The sequence below is a fragment of the Danio rerio genome, chromosome 19, assembly GCF_052040795.2.
Source record: "Danio rerio strain M-AB ecotype USA chromosome 19, GRCz13ab, whole genome shotgun sequence".
Lineage (NCBI taxonomy): Eukaryota > Metazoa > Chordata > Actinopteri > Cypriniformes > Danionidae > Danio > Danio rerio.
The window spans coordinates 16,401,897-16,420,000 of NC_141039.2; the positions used below are offsets into that span (position 1 = coordinate 16,401,897).

General features: G+C 35.0%; 2 protein-coding genes across 16 annotated transcripts in view; both read right to left on the reverse strand.

The window, feature by feature from the left end:
* phactr4a (phosphatase and actin regulator 4a) overlaps window positions 1-13,597 on the reverse strand; it is an 87,349-nt gene extending 73,752 nt beyond the window's left edge. For all 15 annotated transcript variants that reach the window (XR_015516113.1, XR_015516108.1, XR_015516115.1 and 12 more), the window contains exon 1: window positions 13,249-13,597. The gene's annotated coding sequence lies outside the window, so the exon portion shown is untranslated. The remainder of the gene's footprint in view (window positions 1-13,248) is intronic.
* LOC147839576 (uncharacterized) overlaps window positions 1-18,104 on the reverse strand; it is an 846,284-nt gene that overhangs the window by 152,351 nt on the left and 675,829 nt on the right. The window lies entirely within an intron of this gene.

Sequence of the window (18,104 nt, forward strand, 5' to 3'; positions counted from 1 at the left end):
ACCTTTGTCAGGCAAAGTTTGAAGATTGCCTCATTCAAGTTTTCAGGTTCTCTTTTTGCATTTGGTTTAACCCAAAATATTGCCAAACAGGCGCTTATGCATTTTGTTTTGAAACTAAATCGTCCACCATTCTCTTTCTGTAAATTCGACTCCTCTACTTCTCCTCACGTGATAATTGACAAATGACGCATTGTAGCTATTTTCAGATTTTAATAACAGTGCATGCTCTCATCTAAAGTAAATTATTTAGAATTATATTTTCCATTTAATTCAAATAAATATTTAATTTAAAAAAACGAATACCAGTGAAAAAGTTATGTCTCCGGTGTTGGGTCTTAAAACCGGTAACACAGTCAACACCGTTTATCGTGGCAAGCCTATTTTGGACCTTTGACCTGTTTCCGTGAGGTAACGTCCTCTCCTCTTAGCCGTTACAGCGATACTTGTGGATCCATACAAGAGCGCATGTCGGCAGACTGCAAGTTTTCTCCACAGCGTCTATCATGGATCCCCTGGGATCACCAATGCCGGTAATCAGTGTCACTTATCAGTGAACAGCCAATCGCTGCTCTTTCTGTTGAGCATATGACCAATCATAAGGCTGTAAGCACTTGCACGACAAGGCTCAGAAAGCGAGTGGGATATTTGCATTTGTTTATTTGCTACAAATGCTTGTGTTGTTCTGTGCATACTTGAGTTTTTAAAGATGCAGTTCATAAATCTGACTCTTTGCATTAAAGGACAAATTGTATTAGTATAGACATATTAAATATATTTTTTTAAATATATATTTATAAAACACTGTTCTTCTGCTTGATCTTAGCAACTTAATCAGTGAAACATGAAATGGTGAGATGTTAGAAACCATATTTGCATGGATGATTTTAGGATCAGTCATGAGTAAAGAAAAGGATGTGTCAGCCATGCATGACAATATTAATGAAACCATATCCTGCTAATAGCAAAACAAACAGATGCTATCAGCTGTTGTTTGTTATTTTTTTACTCTCCAGCACAGTAGTCCATGGCAAGTGGCAAAGAGAATGTCAAATTTATAATTGGCATCAATAATAGATTAAAATTTAGAAATTTTAAGGTAATAGGCCAGTTGCAACACAACAGTATGACATAACCTATGTAATTGTCTTTTGAAATAGTTCAGCGCCCTGCAGATGTGAATATGTTATCATATGTAAACATTGACATCATCCTCATGTCAAACGCAAAACAGAATAATGCTATTTATGTTAATAAATGCCATTTTGCATTTAAGAATCTGTCTAATATGGTCTAATGTGTTTGTACTTTTTTCCTGATATGTCAATGCAATTTATAATGTTATAGACTCAAAATGAAGAATATGAAAATCTTTTGGAGTCAGGAGTCCACACTAAAAACACAATCAAAAAAAGTAAAGACACTATCATTAATATTATAATTTTTAATGTTTAATTGTAATATTCTTAAAGAATATCATAATCATCATTGACTAAATCCTAGACTATGCAAAATATATTTTCCCCAAAAGGGGAAGAAAAAAAAAATTCATTTTTCTTTTAAATTGCAAACTTTCAAATAACAAACTTTAATCGGGTTAGACAGCATAATGAATTAAAATATACTGTGAGGCATGCAAATAAATGACAGACATTTGTATACATAACATTTTACTACATACGCCTTGTTACACACCAGAATACGAAATGAATATGTTAGGTAACGCTTATATTTCCTAGTTTTATATGTTCCATGTACTTACTAATTAATTAGGCACAATTACACGCATTAACTCTAACTAACCCTAAATGTATCCCGCATTCTAACCCTAACCATATGGCAAGTGCATTTAATTAATTAACATTACGGAGTAATTAAATGCATAACTACACAACAAGGACACGTTTATGTTAGTTATGTGTTAACTGTTTTCAAGGTTTACTGTGGTTTGGAAAAGTCAAGATTTTAAAACCACAAAAATGTTATTTTATACTGTTCCTAAGTTCCTAAGTATGTAAGTTTCTTTCTTTTTTTGACATGTTTTTTTACAATTATTTTATTTAGTTTTTTTTAAAGCAACAGTATCTCCAACAGACAAAGGACCCTCTACATGAAAATCAACTGGTCAGCACTAGGCTTGGGACGATAACCGTTTTCAATGTATACCGAGATTTAGAAAAGTCAAGGATTTAAAACAACCAACATTTTCTGTAATACTGTTCATAAGGTATGTGTAAGACTTTTTATTTAATTTTATTATTATTTTTTTTTTAGTAAAACAGTATCTTCAGCAGAAAATATATCCAAAGATGCTATTTTAAATTGTAAAGAAATCTGTTTTTTAAATGAAGACAGTCAATGATTCATTTGATTTATTTAGCCTGACATGTTTAATGTTACAAAATATTATAAATGTTTCAAAAAATAAAAAAATATTGTTTTCAAAGGAAAAAAAAAAAAAAAAAAAAAAATATATATATATATATATATATATATATATATATATATATATATATATATATATATATATATATATATATATATATATATATATATATATATATATATATATATATATATATATATATATATATATATATATATATCTGAAAAGAATATCTTTTACAGCAGTAATCACAATACCGTGAAACTGTGATATTTTTATCATACCATCAGAATCTTATACTGAACCATGCCAAGTCGGCACACGATTCAGAAAACATTATAAATCAATAATCCTATGCTGCTTTGTGCATCATATGTGCTATGCACCTAAACCAGAGGTCGCCAAACTTGCTTTAACACACCTGAAGTTTCTAGTACACATAGAAATGATTAGCTGACTCAGGTGTGTCTAATTGGGGTTGAAAATAAGCAGGACAACGGCCCTACAGGACCAAGTTTGGACACCCTTGACCTAAACAATGCAGTGGCTTACTTGTTTGTTTGTTTGCTTTAATTACCACCAACAAATGGTAAGCTGTACATTATGTACCCAAGTAGCCTACTAGAGCTGCACGATTCTAGCTAAAATGAGAATCGTGATTTTTTTTTTTTGCTTAAAATAAAGATCACAATTTTCTCATGACTCTGTAAAATAAAGGTTAATATGAGTCGGCAATTATTATTGCTTTTTTCTCAAACATATGGTAAAAATAATAATAATATTGTGTGTAGGTCTACTGGTTTGTATAAATAATTCTATTTTATTCATAATAATTCTGATGTTGAATTATGTTTGAGATATAGTCCTATGCTTGCAATCTGTCATTGACAACATTATAAGACCCTTTAATTCACTGGTAAAACCAACATTATATAGGCTAGAGTAGTTATTCTGACACTGTAAACATTTATTTTCATGCACAACTGTGTGTTCGCTATGAAAGAAAAAAACATTAAATGCTTGTCGCAATTATAACTAGGGGTGTCACGATTCTCCAAATTCTCGATTCGATTCTTAAGTCACGATTCGATTCGATTTTCGATTATGAATAATTAATTAATTAATAACAAATTAATTATTTGTAGCCTACTGTACAGTTTACAGTCTTATGTTTTTAAGAAAACTTATTTAGTTCATCAAGGCTACATTTATTAAATGTAAAAAATGTTAAATTGTTAAATATTTACAAAAAAAATTTAAATAACTACTTTGTTATTGTATGTAGTTTCAAATAAAATTATTACTCCAGGCATTATTGCTTTTATTACTATTACCATTAATAAATATAATAATAATTAATATTAGTGATTTCTGAAGGATCATGTGACTGGAGTAATGAAGCTGAAATTTCATCTTTAAAATCACTGGAATAAATGAATAAATTAAATGATAAACTACTTTTGAACAGTTATTTTATAGTGCAACATTTCATAATTTGTATTTATGATGAAATAATTGCAGCCTTGGACAGGCCTAATACAACATACTATACGATTAAAACATGGAAAAATTAACAGATAGTAATTTCGGTCAATTTTCCTGACGGATAAACCGAGATCAGGCTGGATAAACAGCTCTCAGTAATATTTCAGCATGCTTCCACTTTCGCATTTACCGGTAAGAATGACATCTCACCCGCTCATCATTCTCTCTTCATATAGCCGTATATATGGCTATTACACGATCATAATACACTGTGATATAGCCTGGGTCGATCCGCTCAGTAGGACAGAGACCGTCTCATTCAGGGGATCTCGGACTGATTTGGCGCGGATGCGAGCGCAACTGCTGGATAAATGCCAAACAAACTAACGGGGGAAACGAGACAGATTCCGAAACAAACGTCTATGTGTGAGGCAGCACTGTACACTGGCCCGAGCGTCTCGCACGCTGGCTCCGGGCTATCGGGCAGTCCTTGTCGAGCCCTGAAGGTTTAAGCTCTGTCGACGGGTCTCCTGCGTCTGCACAGTTTAACAAGCACTTCAACAAGCGTGTTTTTTCCCGCTTGGCAAGCCAAGCTGATGTGACATGGGGGCGTGGCAGCATCGACGATTCTATATTTTGATTCGATAATCGAAATCGAGCATAAATTTCGATCGATTTTCGATTAAAATCGAAATCGTGACACCCTTAATTATAACGCTAAAATGTGATATGATTATTGAAATGATGTGCACGCTTTCGGTTTAATTTTCAGCCGTGTGCTGTTCATACTTCACGCGCGGCTCTAAAACGATTACTCTGTGCCACAAACTAAATATTATTCACAACTTTATTACCTGTTACTCACCACATATGCGGGTTCAGTTCACGCGCGCGTCTATCATTAAGCAGGGCGCACGCTCGCACAGTCAGCAGCTCAAATCATGTGCGATTTCCTGGCCACGAATACATCATTATATGAAGACAAAAATTTAATTTTTGGATGAATTATACCTTATAAATACAGTATGTGACTCTTTTAACATCATTTGGAGGTGTTCATGTTGCTGAGCAATGCATGTGAAACAATGAAAAGATTCATGCAGCCGCCTTTGCTTCTCTCCTGAACTTGAACATATGATTGGCAGAATCGTAGGAATGCTGGACTAAGATCGTCTAGGGCAGGTGTGGGCAAACTTGATCCTGGAGGGCCAGTGTCCTGCATAGTTTAGCTCCAACCCTATTCAAACAGACCTCCCTATAGAGTTCAAGTAATCTTGAAGACACTGATTAGTTTGTTCAGGTGTTGGAACAAAACTCTGCAGGGACACCGGCCCTCGAGGATCAAGTTTGTCCATCCCTGGTCTAGGGGGTCGAATCGAGATCGCAATCTTTTTTGATTAATTGTGCAGCTCTACATGCAGCTCTGCAATCCATTTAAATATAATTTGCCAATGCATTTTATCCATATCAGATACACAATACACATAGTGAAAGTAACTATAAAGTTAAATCTACTCTTCTCTAAGTTCACCAGCCACTTACTTGCATGTATTTGGGAAGTAACTGGTGAATTTACGTGCTCAATCCTGCGTGCTCTGCTTTTATAAATGAGGCAAACATGCGGCCACAAGTAAACATGGCGACGCCCATCTCACGTTATTGATCACGATTAGGGCTGCAACTAACGATTATTTTAATAATCGATTAATCTGTCGATAATATTTTTCGATTAATCGGATAAAAACCAAAACAAGAAAAGCATTAACAACCCTTTGTTCAAAAAAGCTCATGCCTGAGCTGTTATACTACTACTACTACTACTACTACTAATAATAATAATAATAATAATAATAATAATAATAATAAATAATAATAATAAACGGACTAGTTGTCCTGTTTTCAATCCAAATATCTACATGTTTTTAAATGAAGATACATACTAAACACATGAAATAGCATGAGATGTCACTTAACTTTAAAATTAAGTGATTGTTTGCTTAAAACACGCTAGAGCTGCACGATTCTGGCTAAAATGAGAATCGAGATTTTTTTGCTTAAAATAAAGATCACAATTTTCTCACGATTCTGTATATGTAAAATAAAGTATGGTAAAAGCAAACATATGGCACAACATCGATAACAATATTATGTGGTCTACTGGTTTTTATAAATAATTATATTCTACTTATATTAATTATGATGTTGAATTATTATGTTTGAGATATATGCTTGCAATCTGTCATAAAAAATCAGACATTTGCCATTATCAGATTATATTCAACAACAATATATAGGCTAGAGTAGTTAAACTGACACAGTAAACATTTATTTTCATGCACAACCGTGAGTTCGCTATGAAAGAAAAAAAAACATCAAATGCTTGACGTAATCATAACTCTAAAATGCGATATGATCATTTAAATGAAATGCACACTTTCGGTTTCATTTTGACTGCTAAGTGCTTGTTCATACTTTGCGCAACTCCCAAACGATCACTCTGTGCCACAAACAGAACATTATTTACAACTGTATTGCCTGTTACTCGCAACATATGGTTCTGTTCACTATATCATTAGGTAGAATTCGCGCACGCCCTCTCTGTGATAACAGCTCACGGCCAGCAGCTCGTCACGTGTGATCTCCCGGCTGCGTAAATATCATTATAAGAAGACAAAAATGACAATTTTAGGTGAATTATACCTTATAAATACATTATGTGACTCATTTAACATCATTTAGAGGTGTCAATGCCACTGAGCAACGTATGTGAAACAATAAACAGACTCGTGCATTGCCTTTTCTTCTCTCCTGAACTTGAAAATATGATTGGCAGAATCGTAGAAATGCTGGATTAAGATCGTCTAGGGGGTCGAATAGAGATCGCGATCTTTTACCGATTAATTGTGCAGCTCTAAAACAAGTAAAATTATTTGCCAATGGGGTAACAAAAATGATCTTAATAAGATATAATCTCAAACAGAAGTTTTTAGCATCACTTCATTTTCTCATGTCATTTTTCTTGTGTGGTCTTGATGTAAGATTTTTTAGATATTTGAACTGGAAACAGGCCAGGATTGGCTAATCAGGAGGACCGGGAGAATTCCCGGTGGGCCGGCCTGTTTTTTGGCCGCGAGGGCCGGTGTCCCTAGCTCCAGAATCTGTTGCTCTCAGCAGTCACACTTTTTAAAATAATTTATAGAATCTGTTGCTCTCAGCAGTCACACTTTTTAAAATAATTTATTTATTTACTTGACCACAGTCTTCTTATTCATTATTTTACCGCAGCTCTGCTCTTTTTATATATAACCAGCCTGCAGGTTGATGATTTAACTCAGATGAGTCACTTCTCAATATACAACTGTTGTGGTCCAGTGGTTAGCAAGTTAGAATACGAGGCTGCCGACCCGGGTTTGATCTTCGTCTGAGTATATATATATATATTTTTTTTTTTTTCATTTTTATTGTTAAGACATATAATACTGTTAGGGTTGTTGAACATTTAAGGTTCTAAAGCAGCTGTTTTCTCAAAAAAAGACATGATAGTGTAATTAGAAACTGAATTGGAATGACCTTATTTTAATATAGTCAGTCGTGAACTGAGGTGGGCCGGTCTGAGGCTTGAAACTCCAGGGCTGAAAAGGAGTCCCACTCCGGCCCTGACTGGAAACGAGACAAAATGACTAAGTAAGAAAAGTTTTCTGCAGTGCAGCTATATGCACGACAACAGATGGCACAATATAGGATCTAAAAAAGGCGAGTGAATAAAAATGTGTCTTTAGTCTTGCAATGCAAAATAACTAAACCACTGCTGCTTTACTGCTGTTATTAACTCTTTCATTGCAGAGTTTAAAAGATTCTATCTGGCCCGGGAGTTCGTTTTTTTAGGACATTCACCCTTAATGTTTTCGTGGCGACGCATCATGTTTGTCATGTGACACACCGCTGCCAATACAGTGATGTATGACAGATGAATTCCTTTTATTTAGTTTTTTCTGTGTTAATTCTACATATTGACACGCTTGCTCATGTCATCATGTCATCACCTGATATTCCAATTCACATAAACATTTAAGTGATCGTGATCTGTAACGCGAGATGGACATATCCATGTTTACTAGCCGCCACTGCCTCATTCATAAAAAGCAGAACACGCAAGATTCAGCAGGTACATTCATAAGTGATGGTGAACTTAGAGAAGTAGATTCAACTTTATAGTTACTTTCATTATGTGTATCTGATATGAATAAACACATCAGCAAATTATTTTTAAATGGATTGTTAGACTTCCTTGTGTGTTTTACAAACTCTAAATGTGTTGTTTTACTACTACTTGTGTGTATTTACATATCTAAAACATAAATGAAGTATTAGGCGGTTAAAACGCTGCATAATTGTGATAATATGACATGTCTTTCAGCGGAATTAAGTTGGTTTTGTTTTCGAAAAGAATAAAATAAGCACTTTTTTGACAGTCCCTTACTGAGAGCTGAGCTGGAGCTCTCCCGGCTAAACGCATACTGCGACTGCTTGAACGGGGCAGTGCTCATAATATCAAGCGGAAAAAAAAGAAAAAGACAGCTGTAAAACATAACCAGCTTTGTCTTTTTGTAGGAAACACAGTTTAGATCTTTTTAGGGTAAGAGTTTTTTGAGTTAATGCCGTCCATCACTGAATGTGTCAGGATCCCGAAAACAAAACCAGCTTAACCCCGCTGTCTTTTTCTACTCAGCGCCAGACACAAAACACCAGCAACAGGGACTTTACGATTCTCACTTCAAAACGGAACAAAAGTAGGATTCTGTAGTGATTCTTCCGCATCATCCATGTCTTCTTTGAGTCGCTGAACTCTGTATCAGTGTGCGAGAGACGGAGAGGTGCTGTGCTTAATCCGCTCCGCACTGAGCTAGACTGTTCTTTTTTTTCCGATTTTTATCGATTTAATCGATTCGTTGTTGCAGCCCTAATCACGATCACTTACACATTTATGTGAACTGGTAAAACTTCTGTTTGAGATCATATCTCATTAAGATTATTTTTCTTACCACACAAAAAAGTATTTCACAAATAAATTAACTTGTTTTAAGCAAACTATCACTTAATTTGTAGGTGGGTTTTTTTTTCAGAAAACATGACATATTTTCTTATGCTATTTCATGTGTCTGTCTAGTATGTATGTTGATTTCAAAATATTTAGATATTTGGACTGAAAACAGGACAAAACTACTTAGTTTTTTATTTTATCTATTTTTTAATAAACTATTTGAAATAAATTTTTCTTTTTTTTTTATTTGATTCATCGATTAATCGAACAAATAATCGACAGATTAATCTATTAAATAATTGTTAGTTGCAGGTCTATTTTAGAGTGTGTGACGTGCATGATAGGCGCGGTTGTCATACAATTATACATTGTATATCCAAAAATGATATCAAAATAGCATTTAAGATTTTTAAAGGCCTTAAATTTCTCTACATTGATTTATGAACTTTTAATATGTTTAACACCCCGCGGACACCCTGTGTTTAATTATAGTTATCAGTATAAGCAGTTTAAAAAAAAAATTTCCTCTCAAACAAAATAAAAAAAACACAAATTTCATCAATCTGTACTTTTTAAGTGCATAAAAATGTGTTCTGAATATTTACTCTAACTAAATTTTACCAGAGTACTATTAGGATAATTTGTAAAGCACACAATCCAACCTGTTTAATCAAACTGGTCAAACAACTCCTAAACACTGTACGCTGTCTAGAAAAAATGCAGCACAGCAGTTAGCTTGAATACATGCTCAGAGAGGACATGTCAAGACAAATGACCTCTAAGGAAAAACCGACTCTCAGAGTTGTGTTTTGACAATTCTCTGGCAGCCCTGCCCATAGTCAAATAAAAGCTTTCATCTACAGGTATATTCAAATTTGCAGCAAATGTTGCACTAATTTCAAACCCTTTTCTAAACAGAAACTCTCATTAATCCCTCAGTAAACAAGCAAGGCCCTTTACAATGCAGTAAATTTCACAATATTATTCTCATAAGTAAAAAGCAACAAAATAATCAGCACATGCATTATGTACACATAGACTGACAGTCCTAGACTTTTATAACACCTCCTTCTAGAGCAGGAAACAAGTGCAAAGAACACATTGGGCCGCCATTTTACTGGCATTATTCAAAATACAAGAGCAGTCACATGACATGCGGTGTTGTGAAGTGGACAGGACAATTGTGGAATGCAGGACTAATATCAAATATAGCTAACCACATAAATGAAAGAAATGTCCCTGTAGTGAGGAAACTCCAGTGTGCTGAAACACACACACACAAAAAAAAGACAGAACCGGACTGACTGGTTGTGTAAAGCGACCTGCAGTGACACTTAGGTATTTACATAGCTGTGAGAGTTTAAAGTACAAATTAAATTAGTAGCTGAAGCCTCAGCCTGACGCTTGCAAATGCAAACACATGGCCCAAAAGAGCAATTCCAGTGTTATGGATGTAACATTTGCAGTAAAATCTTAAAGCATAAATTCACAGAGAAAGTATATGTTAACTTCACAGAGTTACGGAATCAGAAAAAAGATAAGATCAGTAAAAAAATTAGATTTTAAATGAGTGAAATAATCATGCGTTATGGATGTGACGAAAAAAGTTAGCAAGTTATCAGTTAATAATTCTATAAATTAAACTGCACAACCCAAAGGAAATAATGTTAATCAAAAAGGATAAGAGTTGGCTCACTATAGAACAAACACGATTGATTTTATTTTATTTTACATTGTTTGCATTTATGAGGAAAAAGCTTCGTTATGGATGTGACGCCTCACCGTTATGTATGTGACAGATGTGAAACTGGCACTTGTGTGATTTTGGTTAATCAAATATAATAGCTTTTTTTTTTTTTAAGTGTTTTTAAAGCACTGTAAAATACTTGCTTACACAAATAAATGCAGTAACAGTTTCAATATTTTGGCAAAAACTTAATTATTTTCATGGCAAGTTGACATTTGCAGGGAATTGCTAAATGAGAAAGGTAATAAGTGTATAGTAGAGTCTTTTTGTGAAAGAGAAAAAGAGGTTGTCAACTTGACAAGCTCCATAAATGACTGGAAAAACAATGATTTTACTAAATATTGCTAAATTACAGGAATGAAGGAAAGAAAGAAAAAAAGATAGGAAGTAATGAATGAATGAATGAATGAATGAATGCTATAGCTGATAGCTGAGCTTGAATCACAATCATCTATAAAATTATTCAGATTTATGATACAATCTAAAGTATAGAAGAAATATATAGGATTTAAATGTTTGGTGTCAATAACATACAGCAAAGCTCATTTTCAGCATCATTACACTTTATAAATCATTCTAATATGCTGTTTTATTGAGTTTTTCCAAAGTCTCTTCTATAGTCTTTGGTTTTTCCAATGTTGAAAACAGATAGAAGGGATTTTCAGATGAACAGATGATTAACATTTAGTCTGAATGAATGAATGAATGAATGAATGAATGAATGAATGAATGAATGAATGAATGAATGAAATATTACTGAATATCTGATCTTTTGAATTGTAAATGCAAAGCCTACGTTGTACATATATATTTTTTCTTCTGCAAAATATCAATGCAGTCAACATATTATTATTAAAAGTATTAAAAAATCAGAAAGAGAGATAACAGAACAAATGCCTTTGTGAGTAAAAATCACATAAACTCACAGTCTGAATCCTCTCATTAGCCATTAAACCTTCTCAAGTTAACCATCAACTCAGCCTAATGATGTATAAACACATTAAAAGAAACCTTATAAAGTAGGTCATATGGGTTTTTAAATAACATCTTATTTGCAGTCTGTAAAGTAACTGTCCTCCAGTATGAACAGTCTGCAACATGTTTATTAAAGCCATCGTTCGCCAACTAAAACTTCATATTCTATAGCTAATAACATAGTTCTGATATTCTGTGTATCTATTCTTCCATCAAACATTCACAAACAGTGTCGCAATCTTGTGTGGATGGAACAACACCACTAGATTTGTAGTTAGAAGTGTAGATCTCAGCTGTGTTCTATTCGGAGTAGTCTCATCTACGCTGTATTGCTTTCTCATGAACGCCTGTCCTTAATTGACACTGAAGAAAATAAACTGTTGAATTAAGTCTTTATTTAAAAAATGTTCTCACAATATCATAACAGAACCATTGAACCATCATGACATGTGGACTATTTTGACATTTTGGTTGGCTTCTGAATTTTTACTTTAATTAAATAGGAATTAGTTTTTAGATTTATACTTTCATTTTGCTTAACATGCATATTGGAATTTTTTATTTTTTTTTTTTTTTTGGAAAAGCTTACTTGTTCTAGCTGTTTTTATGTTAACTAGTTTGATTTTCAGCTAATAACCCTGGTTTAGCTAAATGATTTTAGGATGCTCGCATTGTACTTCATCACCCAAAAGACCATCAAAAGCTCTGGCATCAACTAAACAACCCCTCATTGTTTGACAGTCATTGTTAAATGCACTGACAAGATGAATAGAGTTTAAATGGGACACGGTCAAGCCTCAACTAGGCCATTTACTGTACAAAATCACTGCAGCGTTTGCACACATAGCTACATTTCCATTTATGATTTACCCAAGAGTCAATAAAAACCAGGCCACGTATCTTCGTTTGTCCAGAAAACAAAAATCTAAATAAAATGACTAGCAAGAACAAAGTTTATTTCAGTTTCAAAGTAATTTGCATGAATGCAGTGCAACTTCTATATTCCCAGAAATTTGATCAGATACAACTGTCATAACAGAACCATGCTATAGGATGGATTCAAAGTAGCTTTGGCGGAAAATAAACCCTGCGGTTGTTCATTCTGTGTCTATCTGAATCCACCTGTGCCTGCTGAAACTTGCCCAGGACAACACAAACCATGTGGGGAATGCAATGAATTTATGGTCGACTGCTACTCAGGAAGGTTCATCTCAAACTGGCTCTTTAAGGGGTTAAAGATTGAAACTTAGCTTATTTATAGAACATAAATCAGTGATAATCACATGATGTAACGTTAAAGGTGAATCATTTAACGGATGCTAGCCAGATTCAAAACTCACGTCAATAAGGTTATATAATTATCTAAACTTTATAAAGATCAGACTTACACAATTAACCACCATCAAGCAGTTTGTGTTGAAAAACATTCAAGTTATGTTTACATTCTTTATCAAGGTGTTTATTGTTGCGATTTCCTGGTTCTCTCATGATGTTTTGAAACAGCAACAGGTTGTTGGGCTATTAGCAGTTAGCTGCTAATCGTTAACTCCAAGTCTAAACATTAAACAACGTATTCTCTTGTTAATGCCGACATTTGCGAAACGTAAAATGTTTTACCTGTGTGGATGTATCAATAAAATCCCTCCATAAAACTTTTCTGAAGTAGTGCGGAGTTTTTAACGTAGGTCCCCCTCAGGTTACCTCGCGGCTGTCAGTCAGTCAAACTCTGTCAGATCCACAAACTCGAAAATGCAACAAGACGAGATAAATAAATATCCAAAATGTTCTTGGATTAATATGTCCTGATCCGGAGTCCTCTCATGGCGCAATTGTGCGTTGAGTTAATTTATTTAACCCGATGTCAACTCGTGTTTATCGACCGCAACAGTTGATTCACTCTGTAAAGGCTTCTCCGATCAAGACAGAGATCACGGGTTGCCAGGTGTCTCACCTGGAATTCCTCATCTGCGAGCCTCTGCCATTCAGTCATCCCATGGCTGGAAGCCCGACGAATCACGTGACAAGGAAACGATCCAACCCAGAAACAACCTCCCTGCGAGATCATAAGGTTGCCAGGTTGCCACCATAAATCCCATTTTTTTATTTTTTTTATTTATTTATTTATTTACTTATTTATTTATTTACTTGTTTACTTGTTTGTTTGTTTGTTTGTTGTGTGTTGTTTGTTTACACTGCATAAGTAAATTGATCAAAAATGTATTTTATTTCTCTTTATCAGTAAAAATATATTAGATGCAACGAAATGCAGTTTAGGTCTAACCAGAAGTGCAATAGTAGCAAGTGCAGGATACAGGTATAAGTTATAAAGTGCAGTTATAGAAAAACTATGATGATATTTACAGGTGAATGTACTGTGAACATTATATACAGGTTGTATTAGCTATGAACAGGGATTTACAATAAATGAATATATGTACCGGTTGCTATTATAAATGTAGTGCAATGAATGTGTGCAAATGTTAAATGTGCAAATGTTAAACAGTGCAGTGATTGTGAGGAATATAAATTAGAGGAGGGGGGGGTGTTTTTTTTTTATGGTGGGGGGAGGGGGGGGGGGGGGGGGGTTGTTTCTCAGTCTGCTGGTTTTGGTCCGGGGGAGCCTGAAGTGCCTGCCGGAAGGCAGGAGTGAAAACAGTCTCTGAGCAGGGTGAGAGGTGTCTTTCATAATACTTAGTACTCGCCGCAGACGGTGTCCTCTATGGCTGGCAGTGTGGTCCCTGTGATGCGCTGGGCATTTTCACCACCCGTTGCAGTCCCTTACACTCAGGAAGAAAGCAGCTTCCAGACCTGACTGTGACGCAGTTGATCAGGATGCTTTCTATTGTGCAGCAGTAGAAGTTTACAAAGACAGCTGATGAAAGCTGGTTCTTCTTAAGTTGCCTTAAGAAAAATAGGCGCTGGTGAGCCTTCTTGACCAGGCTGGAGGTGTCGGTGGCCCAGGAAAGGTCCTTTGAGATGTGGGTCCCCAGGAACTTAAAGGATAAGACAGGCTCAACGGCCATCCCATTGATGTGGTAAACATAAGGTTTTGTTCCCCCCTGTGTGGCAGAAAATAATAGCCTAACTTTTATGCAAATATTTGAAATTTCTACATTATTTTAGTTTGACTGTGTGTTTTTCATTCATTCATTTTATTTTTGGCTTATTAATCTTCTTTTTTCCTTTATTAATCTGGGGTCGCCACAGCGGAATTAACCTCCAACTTACAGGCTAATTCACATATTTAACAATCTGAATGATAATAAATAAGAAGTATTTTTTAAATACTAGACAACACTTGATGTTTCTATCTGTCAGTGACTCAATGACAGTTACAGCGAGTACATCCTCTGTGGCTCTGTCACTGTTTAATCCTCTCTGTGCAAGACTGCATGGTATAGTTAATGGCACACTAACTGTAAAGTGTTTTATATTGGTGGTTCATTTTGAAATAAAAATAGCGAAATGTTCGTTAAGAGTTACATTTTTCAGCTGTGCTGATGAGATTAACACCGAGGAAACCTGACTGCTCCTCCGTGACATTAGGATACAGGTGATACAAAATTATCTATATCAAAAAACAGCAAATAAGCAGATAATAAAACAATTTATCAATAAACTCACATTTCGTTCTCTGGCTGTCCATGGCTGTGATTTACTGACCAAATAAAAAACAAAAGACGGAGTCAAATTCTGCCGCCGTTTTCTTATCAAATTTAAAGGGGATTGAGGCAATAATTTAGTGTACAGTTTATGAGCTAATAGTAAAAGTTGAGACTCGCTGCAGAGCCACTTGGGCTCCAATGAGGGGGAGCTTGAGCTCCAACTCCTCCTCTTATAAGCTGTTTTAATGCGTACACCCACCCCTAACCTTAACCAAAGTGCTTAGAATGACCAAGAGGCGACAATTCAATAGAACGTACCATTGCAACAGCAGCGCCCAGCAACAGCCTGGATTCCGCCATTTTGGAGTGAAATCGATCAGCTGTTCATCTTATTGCTGTCGCGATGGCAAGCAGCTGCTTTGTTTTTATTTATTTATTTAAAAAGCGCATTAAAGCTGAGATACAACCTGAAAACAATAATACAACACTTACTATAACAATCATCAGCACTTTTAATAGTTTATTTTACAGACTTATAATATGCTGTTGTTCTATAGACCAATTACCAACCTACGTCACACATGACGTCACACGGGTCCCCGGTTGCAAAAAACAGACAGGCTGCAATGGGAAAGATGTTGTGTTGTGCAGTAGGATGCCGAATTCGAGTCCAAAAATAGAAACTTAACTTTTACCATACACCACACACTGCTTTAATACCGACTGCAGACGTCTTTGGCTAAATGGGAGCTGAATGAAGTGAGGAGCTAATTAGAAATGCTGGACTCTGCAGTTTTCATGTCATATCAGGTCAGTTCACGCTATGCTGAATCATACTCATTACTCGTTTTTGATTGCAGAAATGATTTCAGCAAAAACAGTTACATGTGGTTAATTAAACTGCGGACACTGAATGCTAAGAATAAAAAGTGAAAGTTACGTTTATTAGGGTAAACTTAGTTTTATATTCACACATTCATTCAGTGACAACTTGTGACACATTCCCTATATTGTTTACCACCGCACTTTGAATATTCGCTCTGAAATAACCTGTAAGTGTGACTTGAAAACAACATTAACACCGTTTATTTGACTGTGAACTATGTTGTACTTTGATAGTCATTGGCTGCTGCTAATATGATTTCGCTATTTAGAGTTTGCAAATAATATTTTTATGAAATTATATTATTAAGGAGAAAGTCTGAATGTGCGAATATAAAACCAACTTTACCTCTATGTGTAGGCTCATACCCTGCCGTACAGGTGCAGTTCACTGTCAGAATGCAGTCGTTTTGCGTGCTGGTGATTAATTACCCAGGCCTCGTATAACGTTAACTCTGTCTTGTTTCCTTGTCTTTGGCTGGGCGGAATCTCGGTGTTTAGCTTTTGAATCTGGTCATCATGGAGCAATATTTATTGCACATGACCTCAAAGAACAACATTGTTGGCATCCAAAGACTTGAAGACCTTTAACTTCTCTCTTGTAAAATCACTCGGAGCTTCATTGAGATTGTATATTTCGGGCTGAATGCTTGGTCATTTCGTCTTATCCAATATCCATTGGGAGGGAGCTATCGCAAATGGAGCTGTCAGATGAACGCCGCTCACTTTAACGTTAATTTTGCTGAATCACTGTGCTTGTCACTGGGTGACGAGCTGTTATAATATGCTGTAAGCATTATGTATATAATATATATAATATGTAAGTAATATATCTTATTTCAACAACAAACTCTGCACCGCATCTGATGTCATTCCCTCGTTGTAAATGCTAGGGCTCCCGGTTACTTTCTGCCACCTCCCTGCGCGCGCATCCTGAATGTTTACAAACATGGTAATTGGTCTATTGGATTTTTTTATTCCAAAATGTCCGCCGCGTCATCAAGTGGCTGTTTCCCAAATTGCACTAGAGTGTCGCATCTTGGGAGGAGAAGACTGCAGACTTGGATCCAGGCAGATCTACGCCCAGGCAGTTTTACGGCCTGGGCAGTTTTACACCCCGTTGATTCTTGATGTGTCCAGTAGGGGGAGGCAGTACAGTATTATAAGCCTTCAGAACTTTATCATCACACCAAACCAAACGCGAAAAGATGAAGAGGTATGTTAAATACGTGTTTAACACATTATAAAACATAAAACAAACTTTTTAAAATTAGATTAAGGTCGATATGAGTGTATGTCAATACGTAAACAAATTGGTGTAATATAACAGCAATGTGTTAGTTTGACCCTTTTAGCCTACCTGTGCAAGCTAGTTACATGTTCTACATCTCACTTTCTTATGTAGGCTAATTTTCTTGTACTTTTTTTGTTTGTCTTTAGCCTGCAAAAAATATTTTTTCTAACCTGTTCTAATCTTTTTTTATATATATAATTTAATATTTTAAAATAATTGAATAGTGCATTTTGCAGCAACGTTAGAATGCATATAATTGTCCAAAAGAGAATTTAACTCTGCACACCCGCAAAAATTACAATTATGTTGTGCTGGGAATTAAAAATTGTTACTCTAAGCAAGAGAGTAATTATTGTATATTTAATAAATATTTTTTTTTTCTTCTCATAGATTAGACAATACACTAGTTGCCAGCCAAATCTACATTACAATTACACTACATTATCCCTCCAAATTTGACTTTCTTAAATTTATATTGCAATAAATCTAAACAAATCTTTAAAAATCTAAAAAATTAAATTGCTTTCATTTTAGCTACGTTTAATATAATGCAATCCTGTTTGAGTTTAAACAATTAAACATGTCTATAAATGCATAGAGAAACTCACAATTATAAATGGTCAACTAATTCTGCTATTAGCTATACAGTACATTTTTATATATTAGCACGAAAGTTTTCATTGCATTCATGC